Consider the following 23,598-nt stretch of genomic DNA (forward strand, 5'->3'; position numbering starts at 1 on the left):
CTTAGAAGATAACATTTTAAAGAAACTTGGCTAATTTAAGTAAGACTCTGAGGGGATATGAGTTTTCTGTAATAGTGAGAACTGGAATCAAAGAAATACTGTTTTGTTAATGTTAACATGCTTCTATTTTTATCCAAGGTTGGTATGTCTTGGGACAATTTCGATACAGTTATAAAGGTCTCTTCTCTTGCTAAAAAAAGAAGATCCAGAGAGAACATCCTCCTAGAAAGCAGAAGGCTTTCCCTCACCTTCCCTACTTACTACTGTCACAAGGATTTGTTGTGCAAAGTATATACACATTCAGTAGGTAAATCCAATCCTGTATTTGCATAGGCATAGAGCCTGCAAAATGCTAATGAATTCCCTCTTTCTTAAAAGGCCGGAATTCCCTACATCTGACTCCAAGCTCTCTCATTATGTCCATCATATATTTTTTGTTTGTATCTTTGCAAATATTTTCAACATCTTATGGTTCTATGCGAGTAAAGCCCATATAAAGTTAAGTCAACTAATGGCCTAGTCTTAGCAAAAAAAAAACTTCAGTTCAGTCTCTAAAAATAATTGAACATCAGTTAATATCTTTTTGAAGATTTTTTAGGGAAATGACTGTGGAGTTGGGATTTTATTAATAACACTTGATAAGTGTCTTAAATTTTTCTTTCTTTAAGTCTCTCTCCATTTCTCATATATTTGGCGGCTAATCCACAGATCTTTCATTTCATCTCTCTGCAAACTTCCCCAATTTTTTCCCAAATCCTGGACATGCTAACTTGGTCCCATCTTCCCATCCTCTGCCATATTCCAGAGCTATTCATTTCTGGTAGCTGTAAGCTCTGGCTTCCCTGTCAAGTGGCTAGAGCGCTCCTTATTCAAAACCCCAAATCTGCACAAGACTGTGGGAAATATGTTGGCCACAAAAGGAAGTCTGCTTTACAGACAGAAGGGAAGTGATGTGAGTTTCTTTTTTTTTTTTTTTTAAGTGGTTAGTATGTTGTATTCTTTTTTTAAAAAAAATTTATTTATTTATAATAGTCATACAGAGAGAGAGGCAGAGACATAGGCAGAGGGAGAAGCAGGCTTCATGCACCGGGAGCCTGACGTGGGATTCAATCCCTGGTCTCCAGGATCACGCCCTGAGCCAAAGGCAGGCACTAAACCGCTGCACCACCCAGGGTTCCCATGATGTGAGTTTCTATGCGTTAACATCTTTATCTGTTCAAGAGCTTCCCCAAAGATTTTCTGTTAAGTATAAACCTGTCTGTGACCAAGTAGTTGATTCAAATTCTGGGATGGCTGAGGAAAGAATCTTCCAGTATTTGAAGACAAGGGAAGCTAAATCTAAAGGTGATTTACATTTAGCAACTGAAGACCACCAAGAAGGGAAATTTTTACTTTTCCATTTTTGATGTGTTGTAAGTCATTCTCATTAATACTTTTTCAATATGGAGAAGGAAGAATGAAAAATAAAAATACTGTATGATAGAGGTCCAATTTCCTTATTAATTCTATGTCATCCTCTGAGATGCTGCATGGCCTGGTGAAAAAGCATAGATTTTGGAGCTAGGTATTTATACTTAGGCTTAATGCCAGCTCAATTACTTTCTAGCTTGAGTATAACTTAAAATATGACAGTTATTATCAGGAAAGGAAGAAAAGGAAGCATTGCCTTTTGTATATGGAGATAATAGCTGCTTTGCAAGATTATTGTAAGGATTAAATGAAATAATTTTTGTAAAATGCTAAGTGGGACATTATATTTATATATTATAATTATATATATTATTACTATTATTATTGCTTTTTGTTTTACTAGAGTAGGAGGGCCTCTGTCTAAACCTCTTCTGTTTCTAAGGGACTGTTTTATGCTATCCTTACCTTTAAAAAATCTAGAATACTAGATGAATAACAGTAATATGCAAATGACTGAGTAACAAAACTTTTCATATCTCAGTGATTGGTGGCAATAACCAAGATTTTGAATAATTTCATAGAGGTAACTGTGACAACTGTGACCTTCACTTTACCTATACGCTGTATATTCCCACCAGCTCCTCCCCAGTCTCCTCTTCATGACCACCAAGGAGAGCTAGAGGACCTTAGAGGAGGCTCAGAATAGTACTGCCTTGATTTTGGCAACACGCATATTGTTTCTGCAGCTAACTCAGCATGCTTGAGATCATTTTAACAGCATAGTGTTATCATGTGGTTTCAGTAGAAAAAGTCCCTATGTAAAAATAGCACCTTCTTCCTCAGCATGTCTGCTCCCTTTAATGAAAATAAGACTTTAGCTTAGACTGAGCCAATGCAGCTATCAAGGAGTGAGCTAAAATCTCATCTGCTCCAAAGACTGTTAGCCAAATTCACTAACGATGATACTTATAGCCATTGACAGTAAGAAAGACAATGTAGTAAGAGGCATGAACAACATGGGAAAATTCATATCTAATACACTATACTTAAACATCAGTTTCCTAGAATGAGCCCTCAGAAAATACAGTCAATGAGAAGAATTGCAATCACTCTACAAAATTATTTACAGCAGTATAAACAAACCAAAAAGAAGAAAAAGAAGCAGTAACTCTCATAAATTCTTATGCAATCCAATAAAAAAATAAAAAAAGGGGATAAATTAATAGAATTCAAGCCATATGGCAAGCTAGTAGGTTGCTGCTTCTTGAAGAATGGGGTTTCATTCATTCTTATCAGCTTGCATTCTATCACACCATGTTCCATTTTGGCATTGGGAAACTTCTATGTGCATTATTGATATGAAAATAAAACAAAGAAAACATAGTTTTTATTTTATTTTGTTAAAGATTTATTTATTTATTTATTTATTTATTTATTTATTTATTTATTTATTTAAGAGAGAGACAGAGAGCTTGAGAGAAGAGAACACAAACAGGGGCCAGGGCAGCAGCAGAGGGAGAAGCAGGCTCTCCACTGAGCAGAAAGCCCCATGTGGGGCTCCAGCCCAGGACTCTGAGATCATGACTGAGCCAGAGGCAGACACTTAACTGACTAATCCACCCACATGCTCCGGTTTTTATCTTATTTTATGTTTATTTAGTTTTATTTTACTTTCTTTTATTTTTAAAAGTTATCCTGGGGTGTCTGTGTGACTCAGTCTGTTAAGCATCCAGCTCTTGGTTTTGGCTCAGGTCATGATCTTGAGGTTGTGGGATCCAGCCCTGTGTGAAGCTCTGTGCTCAGTGCAAGAGTCTGCTTCAGATTCTCTCTCTCTCTCTCTCTCTCTCTGCCACGATCTCTCTGTCAAATAAATAAATAAATAAATAAATAAATAAAATCTTTTTAAAAAAAGTTATCCTAAGAAATATAATTTCAGAAACTATTCTTGAGCCATCAGTGACCTCACATATTATTTTCAGAATCTGTTCCACATCAAAAGAAAAAAAAATCTCTTCCACATCAAGCCTTATGAGAAGAGTAATGGCATAGTAGTAGGCATGGCTACCAACATTAGGCTAGTTCTACACCTAGCCTATCAATAAGAGTTCAATCAAGGAATCTGGCATAGGAAATAACCAGAAGTATGCCCATCCTATAACTACTTTCCTTGAGTGAAATTTCCTAATAGGACAGAAGAAATGTTACCAGGAGCTTAGTTTGGTCCCTAGAAGTCTCTAAGATCCTTTGTTCAGGAGAAAAAGGGAGAATTGGAATTTTATTTTATTATTATAATTTATAAAGATTTTATTTGTGTATTTGGGAGGAGTGAGTGAGAAAGAGAGAGGAAGAGAATCTGAAGCCGACTCCATGCTGAGCTCAGAGCCTGACTGGATCCGATGATCACGACATCATGACCAGAGCTGAAACCAAGAGTTGGGCACTTGACTGACTGAGCCAGCCAGCCACCCTGGAATTTTATTTTATAATCCATTTCCCCCAGAAACCAGACCTTTCTTATGGGGATATTATTTATTTTTTTGCAAACCCTAAAATACCTTTAGCAGAAACTTTTTGAAAGTCATTTGAGGCAGTCATACACCTCTTAATTTTTACAACAGAGATTTTTTTCAGCCTCATTTCCTTTGGTGTAACTGAAACCTTCACTGGAGTATCAGTGTCTGTCTGCAGTGCTACCTGTGCAGGTTCCATGTCTGCATTTGATCAGCCCCTTTATCTACTATTTGAAAGCAACCCTAGAAGAAGTTCCCATCTGTCAATTAAGACAGACCACAATGCCTTGCACACAGTAGGCATTCAGCAAATGCTATTTAGCCACATGCTGCCTCTATCCACCACTCCCAGTTCCTTTTATCTGAAGGAAACTCTAGAATCAAATAAGCTAGGGCCTACAGAGGCATTATATAGTTTCCAGCACTGTCTTCTTTGTTTGCAGGCAAAATACATTTCAGAGGAACTACAGATAAAACATTTGAGTAGAATTATTCAGTGGGCCATTTGAGAATGGAACCAAATTTAAGAATAAATTTAGGAACGGGGGATATAAATTGGAAAATCATCTACCTAGAGATTTGTAATGAAGCTGTGAAAGTAAATGGATTTACTGAGAGGATATAAGAAAGAGAAGGTGAATGAGGACAAAACCCCAATTTTAATCATGAAAGGAATAATAACTCTGGAAAAAAAATTGACAGAGCAGTCAATGAACTAGGGGAAAAATGAGTATTTTCTTGTAGTAGAAGCTATAGGAAGTGAGTTTCAAAAAAGATTGATGGTGAGGGTAGCTGGCTGGTTCAGTCAGTAGAGCATGTCACTCTTTATCTCAGGGTCATGAGTTCAAGTCTATGTTGGGTTTAGAGATTATTAAAAAAAAAAAAAAGCCTAAAAAAGTTCTAGGTTCATCTGGGTGACTCAGTCAGTTGAGTGGCTAACTCTTGATTTTGGCTCAGGTTATGATCTCAGGGTCCTGGGATAGAGCCCTGCATAGGGCTTCACACTCAGTGGGGAGTCTGCTTAAAGATTCTCCCCCTCCTTCCCACTCTCAAATAAATGAATAAAAATTGTTTAAAAGATCTTATTTATTTATTTATTCATGAGAGACACAGAGAGAGAGAGAGAGAGAGAGAGAGAGCCAGAAACACAGGTAGAGGGAGAAGCAGGCTCCATGCAGGGAGCCTGATGTTGGACTGGATCCCGGGACTCCAGGATCATGCCCTGGGCTAAAGGCAGGTGCTAGACCACCGAGTCACCCAGGGATCCCCGAATAAAATTTTTTAGAGTAATAAAATAACTTTTTATTTTATTTTATTTTAGATTTATTTATTTATTCATGAGATACACAGAGAGATAGAGGCAGAGACACAGGCAGAGGGAGAAGCAGGCTCCATATAGGCAGCCCCATGTGGGACTCAATCCTGGGACTCCAGGATCATTCCCTGAACCAGAAGGCAGATGCTTAACCACTGAGCCACCTAGGCTTCCCTAACTTTTTAAAAAGTTACTTTTCGATGCACTTGGGTGGCTTAGTGAGTTAAGTGTCTGCCTTCAGCTCAGGTCATGATCCTGGGGTCCTGGGATGGAGCCCTACATTGGGCTCTCTGCTTAGTGGGGAGCCTGCTTCTCCCTCTGCCTCTGTCTGGCCCCTTGCTTGTGTTGTATGCCTTGGGACAATTTTCTTGCTCACTTTCTCTCTTAAATAAGAAAAAGATCATTAAAAAGTTACTTTAAAAAAAAAGATTGGGTTAAAAACTAAAATATTTAAGGAAGACATCATTGATAATTAGGAAGTAACTAGTTAACCTAATTACTAAAATAGGTGTTGCAAGAACCAGCTTGCAAGAACTGAGAAGTGAATCCAGGAGAAGGAAGTGGAGGTGATGAGATAAGCTACTCTTTCAAGATGGTGGTAAGAAGAAAAGCACTACTAGCTCAGTATATCAAAGGGGTAGCAGAGCTGGAGTTTCCATAGACTGAACCATGATATAAGTGCTGTGAATGTAGTAGATTGCAAAATAAGCACAAAAATCCTCCCTTTGTTGTATGCCTGCTGCTTTGCACTGTGACTTTGTAATCTTTTCCCAACAAGAAATAGAGTCTGTTTCTCCCTGGGATCTGGATTTGGCCATATGACTTGATTTGGCCTCAAGTACATGAGCAAACATGACAGAAATGAAGGCTTAAATATGGGTTCACTTGCTCTTTTCTATCATGTTAACTAACCTGGGCTTTTCTGCTGGAGGATGAGATGACATGGAGAGAGGCCCCAGCTATTCCAGCTGAGACCCCAAAAATGTGAGTCCGCCCTGGTAGAACCTGCCTAGACTAGGAAAACTGTCTAGTGAGACACAAAATGGTAAGAGACAAGAAATGCTTGTTGTCATAAACAACTATATTTTGGGATGGTTTGGTACACAGCAAGAACTACCTAATACAATGAGATTCCTTGTTACTCTCTGGACTAACTCAATTCTGAATAATATGAGACTCTTAGTGTGTGTCATTTTAGAAAACAAAGAACAACAATCTTGTAAACTTCAGTAATGTTCTATCTGGTAATCAGACACCAAAAATCATAAGCATCCAGAATACAGTTCTGAATTTATGTAAGCACCAATGTAAAAGATATTCAAACAGCAAGGAAATTCTCTGCCATAAAGTCTGTGTAATTTATTTATGTCAGAAGCACAGGTCATCTCTGAGCCTTTATGTTATAACCTGCTGATAGAGAATTCTATATAAATATGGTGGCAGTTTTATAAAGATCAGTGATTTCCTTTCCACAACAACTATCAGTTCACACAAAGGTTAAAGATGATATATTAGAAGCATTATTGGTTAAAGCAGAAAGACTACATATGTGGGACTTGGGTTTAAGAACAGAAGCCACCATAGTGGTCACAGACAGCATCTCTGGGTTCAGGAAAGATTGCAGTTAGACACTGTATATTTCACCACCCCCTGAGGATATCTTGTATCACTGCCCAGTAGTATGGTTGATGTTCACAGCAAGAACTCAGAGTCATTAAGAACATGTTAAATGATGTTCAATATATTCTGTTTAATGAGGCCAAGAATGGAAGCCACTTTATTACAATTTCCATAAAATAGCTTAATTTTTAAAAAGCTTGGTCCTTAAAGGGTGTAAGCTTCAATTCACTGGAAAACTCACTTCTTTGTGACACCTGATTTTCTGATGATATAGATTGGCAAGTTATTAATTTAGACACATTCATTTGGCATCATAATGGACCCTAAGACTGTAACATAACGATTCCTTCCAGAGACAGAAAGGAGCATTGTCCAGCAAACGTTAAGTAGAACAGTACTTTGTTCAAATTAGGAAACTGACATTGATGTGATTTCTTCATGTTTTGTGTGTGTTTTTTTTTTAAACAACTGTCAGCATTCTGTGGTCTCTACTGTTTTTAGTTCATGTTTCCCCGATGCCAGATACTACCATTAACTACTTTGCATCTTTACTTAGCAAGTACTGGAGTATTCCTTGTTCAGCAATTCAGGCTTTGAATCAACCTCCATAAAAAGTCCCTCATTAGCAAACCTACATCTTGAACTCCTAATGCTCCTCCATCTTTACTGTTACTTCCTGGATATGGAATAGTTATTGTCACCACAGTTCTTATCACTAAGCACATTCATTGTGGGCCTACCAGTTTCTGTGTAGGACAGTTAGTGCTTCCTCAGTCCTTTGTCCCACTTTGCCTATCAGATCTAATTTTTTTTTTAAGATTTTATTTATTCATGAGAGACACAGAGAGAGAAAATGAGGCAGAGACACAGGCAGAGGGAGAAGCAGGCTCCATGTAGGGAGCCCGACGTGGGACTCAATCCTGGGACTCCAGGATCTCACCCTGAGCTGAAAGCAGGTGCTCAACTGCTGAGCCACCTAGGTGTCTCCCAGATCTAATTTTGGAGCCAAATTTCCATACCCCAGCTAAGGTACCCATCACCTTGTTCTTTAATCATCCAAGGGTCACTGAACTGAGCTTTAGGCATATGGAATGTAATATTCTCTTGGTGCTTTAAGTTCCCAACTTCTCAAATTTCCTACTTGTTCTAATACTCCCCAATAATAATAATAATAATACTCTCCAAATACTAGCTCTGCTGGTTGGAATTTTTGTCTTGGATAAAAGTGGTTCTAAACTCAATGTGGAGTATTTTTAAAAAGCACAGGCTCTGGTGTAAGATTTGAATTCTAGTCCTGGTTCTGTCCCAGTTACATGACCTTTGATAATTGTTTCACTTCTCTAAGCCTTAGTATATTTGTCTTTATAAGTCATTGCAATGACATTAGATAATTCATGTATGTAAGGTACCCAATATGGTTTAGCCCTTTCATTTTCTCTTCCCTTCATAATTAATCTATATGTCATTCAGGCCATTGTCTTTTGGATTTTGAATGCTTTTAACTAAGGCCATGAATGACCAAATTTTCCAATCATTTTTATGAAATTTCAGCTTCTCCCCAAGTATATAGCAATGTGGGGAGGGCTGAGTTCGCAAAAGCTATAAGCTGCTCTTTCATTATGAATGGGCTGGTATTTGAGATCATGTCTCTCAAACTCCCTTTCTATATACCATGCTTGCCACTTGTCATGTCTTCTTCTTCTCTAAACATCCACATATTCAAGAATGGTGGGGGCACTTGCAGGAAAAAACATCTTTTTTTTTCCCCTCCCAACATTCAAAAGCTTTGGCTTCCAAAATGGGAATTCTTCTTCTGTAGAAAGAATTGTAAATGTTACTTCTGCTTTTATAATTCCCTCCCTTATTCCCCTCCCCCCCCCCCCCCCCCCCCCCCCCCCCCAGGAATGTGAAGATACTAATCTGCTTGGTGATAATAGGAAAGTACTGAACTAGCTTAGCTCCTTTGGGCTTTCTCTTTAGAGCTGCCTGCCTACCAGACAAACTGCCCCTCTGCTGCAGCCTCCATTTGGTATCCTACATGGTCTGGAGGACCACAGGATGAGACGCAGACCCCTACGCTCCATTCAGCTGCCTCGGTGTGTGCTTTGCAGATCCAATATGCTCCTTCCGTGGGTCCCCAGGTATAGATTTGAGGTAAAGGAGTAAAAACTCTGATTTCAGACAGTTCTGTTCTCTGATCTGGCTTTTTTCAAAAAGAGGAGGATATTTGGATCTTAATGGACTCTTATGACTATTTCTTATTTGGCATGTCATAGATCTTAACAGCAATTTACTAGTGTGAACAAGATTTAGTATAATCTCATGTCTTCTATTTCTTCTCACTAGTGTATAATTATTGTGGGCACACTGTCAGAGAACCATAGACCATAAAGTACCTGCAGTCCAACCTCCTTCATTTTATAGACAAGGGAAATGAAACTCAGAGAGATTGAGTCACTTAAACTCACATGAGTGGTCAGTGGCAGAACTGGGGCCTGGAACTCAGGTGTTCTAATTCCTGACCCAGTGCTTGTATCAAATGCCATGTTGCCTCTTCTTGGCAAAGTATAATTCAAAGCAGGTCTCTGCTGGTAGACAGAATTCTCTGGACCTTCACATCAGTTTCTGACTCTCACTTCCTAGGTTTCCATCTTGTGTTCAGCCTGGATCCAATTATCAGCCTCTGGTCCTCTTACCCACATGGCTAGGAAGGATTATATACATTGAAAGCCCAGGTATTCCCAACCTGTCTCCAGGTTCCAGGAGAACTGAAGAGTCACAGGTATAGTTCCTGAGTCTTCTAAATCAAAACCACCTCATTTGGGATGCCTGGATGGTTCGGCAGCTGAGCGTCTGCCTTTGGCTCAGGTCCTGATCCTGGGGTCCTGGGATGGAGTCCCGCATCGGGCTCCCCTCAATGAGCCTGCTTCTCCTTCTGTTTAAGTCTCTGCCTCTCTTGTGAATAAATAAATAAAATATATATTAAAAGAAAAACACATTAAAGATGAAAAATTCTTTTCTTTTTTAAAGCAAGTTTCTTTCTTTTTTTTTTTTTAAGATTTTATTTATTTATTCATGAGAGACACAGAGAGAGAGAGAGAGAGGCAGAGACACAGGCAGAGGGAAAAGCAGGCTCCATGCAGGGAGCCCGACATGGGACTCCATCCCCGGTCCCCAGGATCAGGTCCTGGGCTGAGGGCGGCGCTAAACCACTGAACCACCCAGACTGCTCAAGGTGAAAAATCCTTAAAAAAACAAACAAACTAACAAACCCAAAACAAAATCACCTAATTTGGAAGTAGGGCTGGATAGCTTTTATGTCTGCATTCTAGGATCTTTATAGCATCAGCATCTTTTCCACAGCTAAGCGTTATGGAGTTGTCTTATTCTTCCTTTTCTTTAATATTTAATGTCATAAGCCCCCTAGAATGTTGAAAGTGGTGTGACAAAGATATTCTACATCAGCATACAATTTTGGCCAATGATACAAATTTAACACAAAAACATGAGGCAGTGGGTGTAACCACAGTTTAATTTCCCAATGATACATTGTAAGTCTAAAATCATGTGTTTTCTAACTACCCCAACAAAGGCAAAGCAGATAGAGTCCTTGGGAAATGCACGGCCTATGTAACTCACAGATAAATTGTACTTTCATTTCCAGTTCCTGACAATTTATGCTTGAGGCCAGTTTATTGGGCAGCAACAACAGCAGCTGGGTTCCCTGCTGTCTGAAGAGAGGGAAGATCCAAGGAGTGAGCATGATAGGTGGCTGGTCTCTGGAAAGCCCAAGTGTTAGACACTCTCAGAATGTGTGTATGGTTGTGTATGTGTTTGGTGGTGGAGAACATAACAGTGGAGCATGAAGAGGTACTCTATACTTCCCCTTAGGCCCTGGCTTCCTGGAAGCTCTTAACTGGCAACAGTCACTTTCCAAAGAGAAATGGCTGCTGCAGCCACAGTGCAGGGAAACTCCAGGGCAGAGCCTTCAGTCCATCAACCTGAATGACTGATGCTTTAATTATCCTAATTAGAAATTAATTTCTTAATGTGGATGGTAGATTTGGGAAATATTTATCCATTTTATTTTTGCTCTCCCTCTTTGCCCATTCTCATCCCCAGCAGCTTAAGATGTGGACCAGAAAAATGCTACCTTTTATAAAAGAGTTACAAAGTGAGAAAATCCACTACCCAAATGGGAAAGGAAGAAAGTCCTTTTGTTCTGGAGATGACAAGAATCAAGCAGTTCGGCATGCATGCTCTGATTTGACCTTCTGGGGAAAAATCCAAGATGAAGGAGCAGTGAAATAGATTTGAGGAATAATCCAAAAGTGCAGAGAGTTTGTACCCTTCCCTTCAAATCAGGAATGCATTACTTGCATAACTCATCAGCAGGCAAGCTGTATCTCTAACTCCAACTTCAGGAAGAGACCACCATGCAAGGTGCTCCACCATAGGCAAGAAGCTCAGCAGAGTAAAAACAGTGGCACAGCATAGCTCATCAGAGAGAGCTAAGTTAGGATTCCTAAGCTTCCTTTAGCTGTAGTGCCCAGGATTTCCCACTAGCTCTCAGGCTGCAAATGTGGATAAAGGGGCCAACTGATACCAGGGGATCACCACAGTAGAAGTTCATTAACACCACCCAGGTTGGTCATAAGTGTAGAGCCCTCCCTGGAATGAGGAAATTGCTGACTGAGATTTATAGTAAAGCTAGATTCAAGTCTCACAAAGCCAGTGCTTCCGGCCCTGGTCAAGCTACAAGAATAGATCATGTGGAAGTTTGCTTGCAAATCTTGCTGCTATCATTTCCTCTCCCACCTATATCTACAAATGCATGGAATCTGCTTTCCATCTCCTTGAATCTGGTTGACCCTACACTTGGTCTTGACCAGCTGAAGTGGCACATGTATAAGGCCCTAGCCTGGCAGCTTTTATTTTTGTTTTCTTGGAAGCTAGTTGCCTTGCTGTAAAGAAACTCGAGCCATACTCCTGAATGAGGAGAGGACATGAGGAAAAAGACTGTGGAGGATAAAGGTCATCTGGGATATTCTGGGCCTAGCCAGGCTCTCAGCTGAACATAGTCACATGAGTGACCTCAGCTAAACCACGTGCATAGATTCCTGAAAAGTAATTGTTGGTTTAATGGTTAAAATACTGTTGGTTTAAGCCACTAAGTTTTTTTTTTTAATTTTTTAAAATTTTTATTTATTTATGATAGTCACACAGAGAGAGAGAGAGAGAGAGAGAGAGAGAGAGACACAGGCAGAGGGAGAAGCAGGCTCCATGCACCGGGAGCCCGATGTGGGATTCGATCCCGGGTTTCCACGATCGCGCCCTGGGCCAAACGCAGGCACTAAACCGCTGCGCCACCCAGGGATCCCTAAGCCACTAAGTTTTGTGACGGTTTGCTACACATCATAAGATAACTGTAAGAAACACAAATTCATAAGTCACAGATTTAATCAGTGGGATCCAGTCTGTCCAGAAACAAGCATGATCTAGCACTTTGTAGTAGAAACCAGCAAGGATCCAGAGGAGAGATAACTCTTGGGCGTGAGGCCTTCTCTCCCTACCTCTACGTACCCATGCATCAGTTTAGGAATAGCCAGAGGGAGAGAAACAAGTTAAAAAAGGTTGTATGGAGCAGCCCTGGTGGCCCAGTGGTTTAGTGCTGCCTTCCGCCCTGAGCGTGATCCTGGAGACCAGGGATCGAGTCCCACATCGGGCTCCCTGCGTGGGGGCTGCTTCTCCCTCTGCCTGTGTCTCTGCCTCTCTCTCTCTCTCTCTCTGTGCCTCTCATGAATAAAAAATAAAATAAAATAAAATAAAATAACAAAAAGGTGGTATGATAGGTGGAATATGGTAGGCCCCCTAGAGATGTCTGAATCCTAATCATTGGATCCTATGAAAAATTACTTACATGGCAAGGGGGAGTTAAGATTGTGGATGGAATTAAGGTTGCTAATCAATTGACCTTAAAGTAGGGAGATTATCCTGGATCATCTGGACCGATTATCTGATCACCAGTGTGATCAGTCCTTAAATGTGGGAGATGCAGAAGAGTTGGATCAGAGTAAAGAGATGTTAAGAAGAACTCCACCAGCTGTTGCTAGCTTTGAAAATGGAAGAATAGGGCCATAATCCAAGGTATACAGGCAGCCTGTAGAAGCTGGAAAGTGCAAGGAAAGAGATTCTCTTCTAGAGCTTCCAGAAAGGAAGCAGTCCTGCTGACACCTTGAGACTCATTTGGGACTTTCAAGCTTTTAAACTGTAGGATAGTAAATTTATGTTGTTTGAAATCACTAAATTTGTGTTTATTTTTTTTTTAAATAGCAGCACCAGAAGACTAATACAGGTGGTAAAGTTTAAGTGATTGAATAGTTGCTCAAAATCAGGCTATCTGAAACTGGAAGAGACTGAAATGGCTTTATTTTTTAAAAAAGATTATTTATTTATTCATGAGAGACACACGAGAGAGGCACAGGCATAGGCAGAGGGAAAAGCAGGCTTCCCGTGGGGAACCCAGTGTGGGATTGGATTCTAGGACCCGAGGATCATGACCTGAGCGGAAGGCAGACACTCAGCCACTGAGACACCCATTTGCCTCAGACTGAGATGGCTTTAAATGGCAATTTAAAGACTTTTTCCACTGTCACCCAGAGTGGGAAAGGCTGGAGACGGAAGATTAGAGATCACTTATGGAGAACAAAAAGCCACCTCTTGGTTTTTCACACTCCTGAATATACTGCGTTAAATTTGAAACCTTGTGGCACCTTTGTTCTGAGGCTTGATTTTCTGTTAAAACCAACTGCCTTTGGAAGACTAACACATTAAACTTTTCAGAATGAACACATTTTTCTGATTGCTTCTGAAAACAGGAGTTGGGTGAGGGGAGGCTGGAAGAAATAAAGGCAAGGGCTGAGCACCTAGATTCCTCGGCAGAGAAGGGGGAAGAGGAATGGGTTGGTTTTGACTCACAGGCATGGGAGACACCCCCTGAACATACTGATGTCCTTGAGCAGAGCTTTTAGCAGTCCCATTCCGCATTGCTCTTTACGAATAGTCTCAGAGGTGCCATAAACTCTGCATCATGTGGCACCGAGTGCATGCAGGAGTTCATTATGCCCAACAGCGAGACCAATCGCTTCACGTTACTTAGGGCTTTCACATTTTCACTGCTTCTTCCTGCTGCATTTTTAGATACCTGTGGTTTCATTTCAATAATTGGAGTCCCACATCTCATAACTGATCTTCGACCCTCCAAAGTAAAGGCTTTTTGAATCAAAAGTTATTTTCAATTTTTAAAAGAAACTTTTCTGTCACCATCATCATTACTCTTGAAATGCCCGTTAACCATATGATGTTAGACAAAACAGGAGTAATGAGATACCACAGTCTAAGCATGTCCCCCACACACCATTGTAACAATTGCCAGTGTTGTATCATTTCAAAGACATACAAATATGTGAGGGTACTTTAAGGGCAATTACACAGGTACCTTGGATGCTCTGGAGTTCACCCTTAATCTAGCAGCAGTTCTTGTTTGGAATCAGGAGTGGAGAATAAAGCAGCATCGGAGGAGGGAGGGCAATGAGAGGCTAGTGATTGCTCTAGTCACTGGGGGAGCAGGGAAAGAGTGGGAATCAGGCATCAGACCAAATGGGGTTAAAGCCACTCTAACACTCTGTGATTCTTAGAGGTTATTTAGCTTCTCTGTAACTTCTGTGTCCATATAAGAAAAAAGACAGGAGTGCAAATAATAGTGCCTGCATCTTAGGGTCAATGTGATGATTAGGCAACTTAATTCATACAAAACACTTACTTCTAGGTAGAAAGTAAAGGCTGAAAAAAAAAAGGCTGGATGAATACTAGTCCCATTTTCGTACAAATGTCAAAAGTTGAGAAATCAACACTTTTGCCAGATCACAAATATTTTTTTCATTTATTGTTCATTTTTGCTCACATCAAGATAAATGTTTAGCTCACTTTGTTCCCTTCCCCACGTGAGGTTGGTGTCAGCACCCTACACACCTGGAGTCCCTGGAAACGTTTGAGAGGACTGATGCTGTTTCCAGGTTCCCTTATCAGGCCTCCATTTCTGTTTCTCAGTGCCTGCCTTTCCCCCATGTGGTTCCAATATCAAAATATTTAGTCCATCTGTCCCAGAAGGGTTTGGTCTTTCTCTTCATTTGTGCTTCTTGAAATAATACGCTCCTGAGGCACAGACTGTTCCTTCATCACTAAAAAAGGTCAAGCATTTATTAGTCTGTGTATAAACATGACAACAAAGGAGCCCTTGTAAAAATGGAATGTTCAGCTTGGACAGAACACAGAGGAGTTCCTCTTGAATCTGGCAAATTCCCTTGGATTTCATCTCCTTTAAATACACCATGTTAATGTCACTGTTTCTTTCTGGATTCTGGAGCTTTACTTATAAATCTTCATGACCCCTTTGAGGTACAAGTTTCTTCATTTATACAGCCTGTAAGTGCAATTTCTTTTTCAATTCACATGCATTAACTGTTTCTCCAGATAAACCAATCCTAATACTATGAAGAAGGTGTACTCTCCTGTGTGTCACACCACCCCTTATCACAAAAAGGGGAAGTGACTTTTCTTTGTTCACCAGCAGTCATTTCATACAGATGTTATTCTCAACCTTTTCAGTAGCAGCTCATGGAAGACCAACTTCTGACTCATTTTCCTCTTTAGATGTCCTCTTCAGATGATAGGAACCCAACACAGAGCTCTCTTTCTCTCTCATTTAGGTTTTCACGCCTATCATGGTGGCCAACCACCATCGACAGTAGCCCGTTCCCTTTCCCGAACTCCCTCCTTTCAGACAATACATATTACCTCTATGTACAACATAGTTTCTGACTCAGTAATATGCATAATCCGGGCTTTAAAATGTTTTCAAATTTCCATATTGTTTCTTTACAAGCTGTTGTTGGTGCTGTTCTTTACAGAAAATTCTCTTGCTTTCCTTATCCAAGGATTGAAGAAGAGATGGATTCCATAATGAGGTATTTTCTAAGCCAGTCTGTGTCAGGTAAATGCTATCTTGGAAAACGCTGATCATGTTCCATGTCCCTTAAAACTAGTAGAGTAAAAACATCCACCTCTTATTGGGGACCCCAGATTTTATGTTTCTGGTGAGGACTTAAGGAATATAAGGCTCATTTGATCAATCTGCTTTCCTCTTCTGCTGAAGTTGTCTCAATAGGAGAACATTCTATGTGAACAATAGAGTTGTTAATCTCTATCTGCCCCTAATCCTCCTCTCTCCCCCTCTACTCCTTTCCGCTTGTCCTCTTTTTCTCTTCCCTTTTCCTTTTTAATTTGGCTTGCATTTTTGTCCAGGGCTGGCCAGGGAAGCAATGAGTCTTGGAAAAGAATCTACAACATACTGGCTCACTAAATACTTGTTTTACTGCTATGAATTTCTCTGGTGTATGGCAGGAAATCACGTGATTGCACTTTTTCAACTTAATGTCAACTTGTATTATTTTGTAACTACGTAAGTGAATGTCAGCCCTGAAATTTAGGGGCCTACCCTTCTCACAGGAAGTACAAAGTACATTTCATTCAAGTAAATGAAACAAACATCTGCTTTCATGGGCTGGCCCCAACTTACATTTCTAGTTTCTTCTTCTCGCATACTCCTCACTTCCCTAACACACACACACACACACACACACACACACACACACACACACGGCTATTAGCACATCATATCATTCCCTTTCCTTGAAGCTTAGAACAATTTCATACTTTACCTGTTTTTGGAATACTACCCTTCCTACTATCCCATTTTTATTGAAAAAATTTCTACTTTTTAAAGGCCCAGCTTGCTGCCTCTTCTTGAAGTCCTTACTCATTTTCACTCTCTCCCTCCTCCTTACACTCACAGTGTTTTATTTCTTAAATGTCACCCTTGCTTTGCCTTTGTTTGCCATTTTTTGTTTGCTTGTCCTCCCCCCAACCCCCCTTACAATGCAAGTTCCTTCATGATAGGAAATGTCTCTGTATACTCCAATCTAGCATAATGGCTGCCATAATATAAGCACTAGAATGCTTAATGTCTTAGTTTACTGTTTGTTAAACTCTGGGAGAATGTCTTTCTCAAATTCTAGGCACAGGAGACAGAGAGTTTCTACCAACCAAGATACAGGATGTACAGCAGGAGATTAAGGGGAATGTGTATCCTGACAGAGATATCTGGCAGTTACTTGAATCCATAGGTCTAGAGCTGAGGAGAGATCAAGATTAGACAAGTGAGTTGAAGTTACCAGTGTAGGAGTGAGAATTAAACCATAGGAGTGGGTGAGAGCCCTGAAGAAGAAGGCATAGAGCAAAAATTGAAGAGGATGGAGGATAAATCCTGAGGAAAGACAACATTTAAGGGTGAATTATGGATCAAGTGCAACAGTGGACTCTGGGAAGGAATGGTTTCAGAAATAGGTAAAGAACAAGGGAGTGAGGTCACAAAAGCTAAAAGAAGAGTCAGATTTAAGGAGGAAGGTGTGGTGACTGGGACTAAATGCTACAGAACTAGGGCAACAACTAGAGAGGAGTGCAAGATCGATATGAGATTTTTAAAGGAAGGAAGTGAAAATTTCTTTTGGAAGTTTCTTTTTTTCATGGATGAAACAAGTAGCTGATAGTTAAAACCTAACAGGTCTGGGGATATAGGAACCAACCTCTCATTAAGACAATTATGGGCCTCATCAAGTCTCACCAAGAAAACCATATTCCAATATGAATTTCCTTGTTCCTATAAAAGGGATTATAAGGACATGACAGAAGCTTTGGTCCACATCCTGTGGCTACATTATAGTAACTGAGGAACTCCAAGCCATGCGCCCTTCCTAGATGGTGAAACTATCTTGTTATGGGTCATTGTGGAAGGGTACTCAAGGAGACCCTTTGAGGGCATGAAGAAAATTATCCATCACCACTGACCCTAAGGAGTAACAGAAGAGGAGCACTTAAAAGCAAAACATGCCTTGAGATAAGTATTCTGATTTAATACTATGATGAATATGGTTATCACAATTTAATTTATATTAATGTTGTGCCCAAGATTACATATCTGAGAAACCACCAAGGAGCCGACACTGATGCAAGTACATGAGGGTTTATTTACAAACTCGAGCTTGGGTCCAAGTATACCCGACACAGTGGAGCAGGGACTTGGACCCTGAAGTGGGTTACAGCTGGGTTTTTTATGGGCTGGTCTAGGGGATCTCCAGAAGGGGTGGAGGAATTTTTTCCATTCCAATACGGGGGAAAGGGTAGGGGAGTTTCTTAAGATCTGATATGGGATTCCCTGCCTAGGACATTCTGCAGTTTTTCCTGTAAAGTTCAGCTCTTATTCCCAGGGGCCTAAGATGGCTGTACTCGTGCTAATGCTAAACTTGAGATGGAATGGCCTTAATTTTTCTCAGCCTCCACATTAATTTGTATTTATATTGTTTATGTTAAAATGAAATATGGCCTTTCTGAAATAGATTAAATTAATATTAACACAGAAACAATAACAGTTTTTTTCCTTATTTTATTTTTGGGGAGGAGAGGAGATCCCATCTGTCTATTCTTTCACTAATTCTTCCATCCATCTCTCCATCCATCCACCTGTCTGTCTGTCCATGCAAATCATTTTTAAGGTCCTCTTATTTCCTGGGCTTTATGTAAGTGTCCGAAACTACAAAGAATTGGACCAGGTGCCAGACCTCAACATAGCCACCAGCTAGTATATAAGAATTTGATCTAAAGTATCATTAAAATTAGGCCCAGGATCAGGATATATATAATTCTTTTAAAATAAAACCAAAAGATATGCTTTAGGCAGCATCTCTGTACTTCTTCAGTATATTAATGCTCCCTGACATTATTGCTATCACTGATAAATGTCAAAGGGGAGAGTGATATTTTTGGAGTTGATTTTTTTTTTACCCTCTCATAAAAATAGAGTATAAACACACACACATATGCCATAGAAAGAACTTAGGCTAATATTTTTATACAGGGACAAGCATTAGCATATTTTTAAAGTTCACAGTTATATTCCTGTTGTCAGTTATGATCATCTGTTGGCTTGAACTCCTTATTTTATGATAACTAACAAAATCTAGTGGTATGATGTAATCTGCTTAAATTTCACAAGAGTATGAGAATTTTATAATCAAAGAGTTGCTGAAGGAGGCTGTGTAATTCAATATTTTCATGCAACCATCTTCATAAAGGTATAGTGCTAACTTAAACCAACAAATAATTATCCCTAATAACACAAAGCTGTAATTTAACTCAAGTTCATGAGTATTTCATTTTTAGGTAGTTCTTCCCTGTTCATAACATTAGTCCAAGTCAGTATTTAGTTATAATTTATAATAGGCATATGTTTTGGGGAAAGACCATATACACTAAGGCAAAGCACAAGCGAGTCAAAGTTATCTGTGTCATCATGCCACTCTGCCATAGGCCCTTTTGCTTCCCTTGGAAGGTTGCACGTGCCTCCATTGTTAGGGGAGCCACTAACGTTAATCTGGATTGCTCCTCAGACAAGTGAAAGATACAACGCATTCATAAAAGTCCTGGAGAAAGTTAAGGTTTTTCTATCCTTGGAGGGCATACCCTCATATAAAGCCCCTTGCTTGATCTTTTGGTAGTTGGAATATCTTACAACATACTACACTTATTAGTTTGAGGAGACTCTGGAGGGAATGTCAAAATAGCAGGTACAAGTGCTGTAGGAGTTTTCATTATTCATCACAAATTGCAACCTAATGGGTAAAGACCAGTACTGGTGATATACTGAAGTCATAAACTTCATTTTCTTACTTCACTCGAGCAGCATAAATTCGTCGGCTCTGCTGCTATAACAAATACTCCTCAAATCCCAGTTACAACTACAAAGCCTTTTTTTCTGGGATCTGTAATAAAAAAGACATGTGCATTAAATTAGGTTCATGTTTTCTTCATTCTAGATCCAGACTGAAAGAGCTTTTGCCATTTTTGGACACACATTCTTTTTTTTTTTTTTCTTTTTAAGATTTTATTTATTTATTTATTTGAGATTTGAGAGAGAGCACAAGCAGGGGGAGTAGCAGAGGGAGAGGGAGAAGCAGGCTCCCCACTGAGCAGGAAGCCTGATGCAGGCTCCATCCCAGGACTCTGGGATCATGACCTGAGCCAAAGGCAGATGCTTACCCAACTGAGCCATTTATTTATTTATTCATGAGAGACAGAGAGAGAAAGGCAGAGACAGAGGCAGAGAGAGAAGCAGGCTCCATGCAGGGAGCCCGACGTGGGACTCGATCCTGGGACTCCAGGACCATGCCCTGGGCAGAAGGCAGGCACCAAACCGCTGAGCCATCCAGGGATCCCTGGACATGACATTCTTAAGGCAAAGAGAAAATAGCAAGAGAGCTACTGGAAACATACAATAGTCCTGTCTTGCTATGACAAAAATACCATAGAGTAGGTGGCTCTTGGAGGCTGGGAAGTCCAAGTCCAAGGTACTAGCAGATTCAGTGTCTACTTCCTGGCCTATAGAAAGCCATGTTCTCATTGTATGCTCACATGGCTCTTCTTATAAGGGCACTATTCCTCTCATGAGGGCTCCAACCTTGAGACGTAATTACCTCTTAAAGGCCCTACCTTCAAATATCAGCACAGTGGGGGTTAGGGCTAAACGTATGAGTTTTTGGTGGAAACACATTCAGTTCATAGTAGGCTCTTTAAACTTTTGCTCAGATGGGGCACAGTGAGTACCATCAGCCGAAGTACTCACTTGTCCAAGCCAAAGTTCAAAAGTGCAGAAATTGGATACTGCCTCTAATCCTCTGTCAGAAAGGCTGAGTTGCTGGGAATGAAAATACAATCTACCACCCATGTTTTTTGCTGTAGTCCCCCCAGCTAATTCTCCAGACTCTTCTTTCAGCCCCCTTCTCTTCCTGACAGCTCAGGTAGGTTACTGTGGAGTTCCATGGAGGAAGACTGTACAAGAAGTGAGGCTGTAGCAGCTGCTGTTTCTACTTTTCTCTTTTTCGTTCTCCTCAGCCTCTGAGTGCAGAAGGCCAAGTGGGTTGGAGAGAACTGCAGATAAGAGGGAAGACAAATGAGGGAATGGAGACTTCTCTCATTAACCAAAGGGGTCACTGGGGTAGGGCCCAGGGCAAGAGACAGAGTGACCTTTATGTGTATCGCTAGAGTGCTGTGCCTGAGAGCATGTAATTAAGCCCACTCCTCAAAGCCATCATCCTCTTCAATTAATATTTACTGAGCACCCACTGAGACACTGGCCCTGTACTCAGAACTGCAAACTCTCTTGGGCTGGGAAAAGCTCTGACTAATTTGCACATTAAAAAGCACACAGACAGAGGAAACCCACCTTTTTTCCCCTTCCCAGTCACCCTGGGAGAGAACCTTTTCTCTTCTTCATTCATGTGTGGAATCCCAATTAAACATAGTAAACAAAGGAAACTTCTTACATTGTGATTTTCTTCCCTCTCCCCTTGCTTTATTTGCAGTCTGGATTTATTGCTCGAGAATTGCCTCCTTTAAGCATCATCCCCTATTAACCAGAGAGATAAAAGCCATAAAGGGAAGGGAACTCCTTCAGTTCTCTTTGCCAGCTGTGAGACAGAACAGCGCCTTTACAAGGGGAGCTGACATCTGTTGACTGAGGCTGCCTGTCCTGCACCAGGGCTGTGCTCATGCTTAGAATGCAAACGGCAGCCAGTAGAGACGCAGCCCGCTTGGAGAACTGCTGGAGCCCAGAGCAAATCTGCTCAGGCACTGGAAAAGAAATGGTGTGGTTTTAAAGCAGATGTATGTTCTTAACGTGGTTGGCTTGTAAAGCAATAAAATGAGGGGAATTTTTTCCCCCTTAGCCTATCACAACTGTTTGAGTAAATAGTGTCACTTAAGACAGGGCACTTCTATCACAATTCCATGTAGTATGTAGTCCCTATAACAGGATGAAACTTAAATTAGCATCACAGATAGAAGGCATTTCATTTTCTCACGTATGGTACAATATTAGGAGCAAACAACATATGTCTCCATGGTTATAAACAAAGGTGTCATGTTTGCAAAACAGATCCTATATGTAGAACATCTATAAATGGATGAAATATGGGGTTTTCTTTGGTTGAAATGGCGTTAAATATTTCAATCCACATGATCTTTATAAGAAATGTTTCTCCTTCTCTGTGAATATCCATAAGCTTTGTCTTTGCATTACTTTTCTCCAAAACTGAGTTCTAGGCTCAGTTCCTCTGTGACCTTGAGACATCAACTAGTCTGAGCTTCCATTTCCTTACCTGTATATGAGGACACTGAGCTAGATCAGGGTTTCTCTAGGGTCTCTTCTGAGGAACATCATTTCTGAGGAGATTGATAGGGGTAACATTTTTCAAAGGGGGTCCCATGGTCAAATGAGTTTAAAAACTGTGACATTAAACAAAATCAAACACATTTCTTTACTAAGAACTTTAGTAACAACTAAAATTGTCAGAGTAACTCTAGCAATATTCATTGTGATTCAGGAAAGAGAGCACATCCATGGTTTCCCTTGTGTTTTTTTTTATTATTTTTTTTAGCCAGAAAACTTTTTCTTGAAGATCGTTTCTTAGAACCAGTCTAAATATTAGACTTTAAAGAACTTCAACTTATGATATTCTAGGACTCTGTGGCCTGTTTATTCTGCTTAACTTCCCAAATTCTCTCACCTGTTTCAGGAAAAGAACTACTTTGGCTCTGATTCATTCACAAGGTGAAAGTCAGTTTTATTCTTCCTTCTTCTTTTCTCTGCAATTTATTTATTTGGGAAATTTCAGACCCACAAAAAAGTTGAAAGAATAGTAGATTAAGTATATGCTCTTCGCTTAGACTCGACAGTTGTTAACATTTTGCTCCAATTTCTCTCTCCACACACTTCATGTACTCTCTATAATCTTACTGCTGAACCTTTGAAAATAGATTGCAGACATCGTGACAATTTATCTCTACATTCAAGATGTCTCTCCTGAAACAAGAACATTCTCTTACATAACCTCAGAATAATTTCTACACATAAGAAATTTAATACTAATTAATATCATCTAATGTATACTCTGTATTTAAATTTCCTAAATTGAAATAAATAAATAAAATTTTTATAATTTTTTTCAAAATCCAATATCCATTCAGGCTTCACATATTGAATTTGGTTATGTCTCCTTGACTTCATTGATCTAGAACCATCTCTCTAGCTTTTTTCTTTTTCACAAAATTATCTTTTTTTGAAAAGTCCATGTCATTTATCTTGTAGACTGTTGAACATCTTAAATTTGTGTGATTGTTTTCTCATACTTAGATTCAGTTTAAATATTTTTGACAAAAGATTAATGTGTACTTCAGATTGCCCCATATCAAAAGGTGCGTAACTTCACTGTCCCATTATTGGTGCCTTGAGTAATAGCTTGGGAAAGATACTACTTGCTATATTTCTTTTTGATAAGGTATCCTTTCTCCTTGGTAGTCAATAAGTGATCTGGTAGTTGACATTTTGAGACTTGTGAATAACTTCTTTCTCAACAATACTTCACCCAATGGCATTAGCATTTATTAATGATCCTTGCCTGGACCAAACATTACACTGGTGTTGCAAAATAGTGATTTTTTTTTTCTAATTCTATCATCCCTTCTACTTTATTAGCTGCTATTCTTTTTTTTTTTTTAACTTTGTTTTATTTT

The 23,598-nt window shown here is 39.8% G+C and overlaps 1 long non-coding RNA gene across 1 annotated transcript in view; it reads left to right on the forward strand.

The window, feature by feature from the left end:
- Nucleotides 1-1,127: 1,127 nt before the first annotated feature.
- The window catches only part of LOC119864378, a 38,979-nt gene continuing 16,508 nt past the window's right edge, over nucleotides 1,128-23,598 (forward strand). Inside the window, exons 1-2 of the long non-coding RNA XR_005373758.1 lie at nucleotides 1,128-1,184; nucleotides 5,744-5,833. This is a non-coding gene — a long non-coding RNA (uncharacterized LOC119864378). The remainder of the gene's footprint in view (nucleotides 1,185-5,743; nucleotides 5,834-23,598) is intronic.

The sequence above is a fragment of the Canis lupus genome, chromosome 19, assembly GCF_011100685.1.
Source record: "Canis lupus familiaris isolate Mischka breed German Shepherd chromosome 19, alternate assembly UU_Cfam_GSD_1.0, whole genome shotgun sequence".
Classification (NCBI taxonomy): Eukaryota; Metazoa; Chordata; class Mammalia; order Carnivora; family Canidae; genus Canis; species Canis lupus.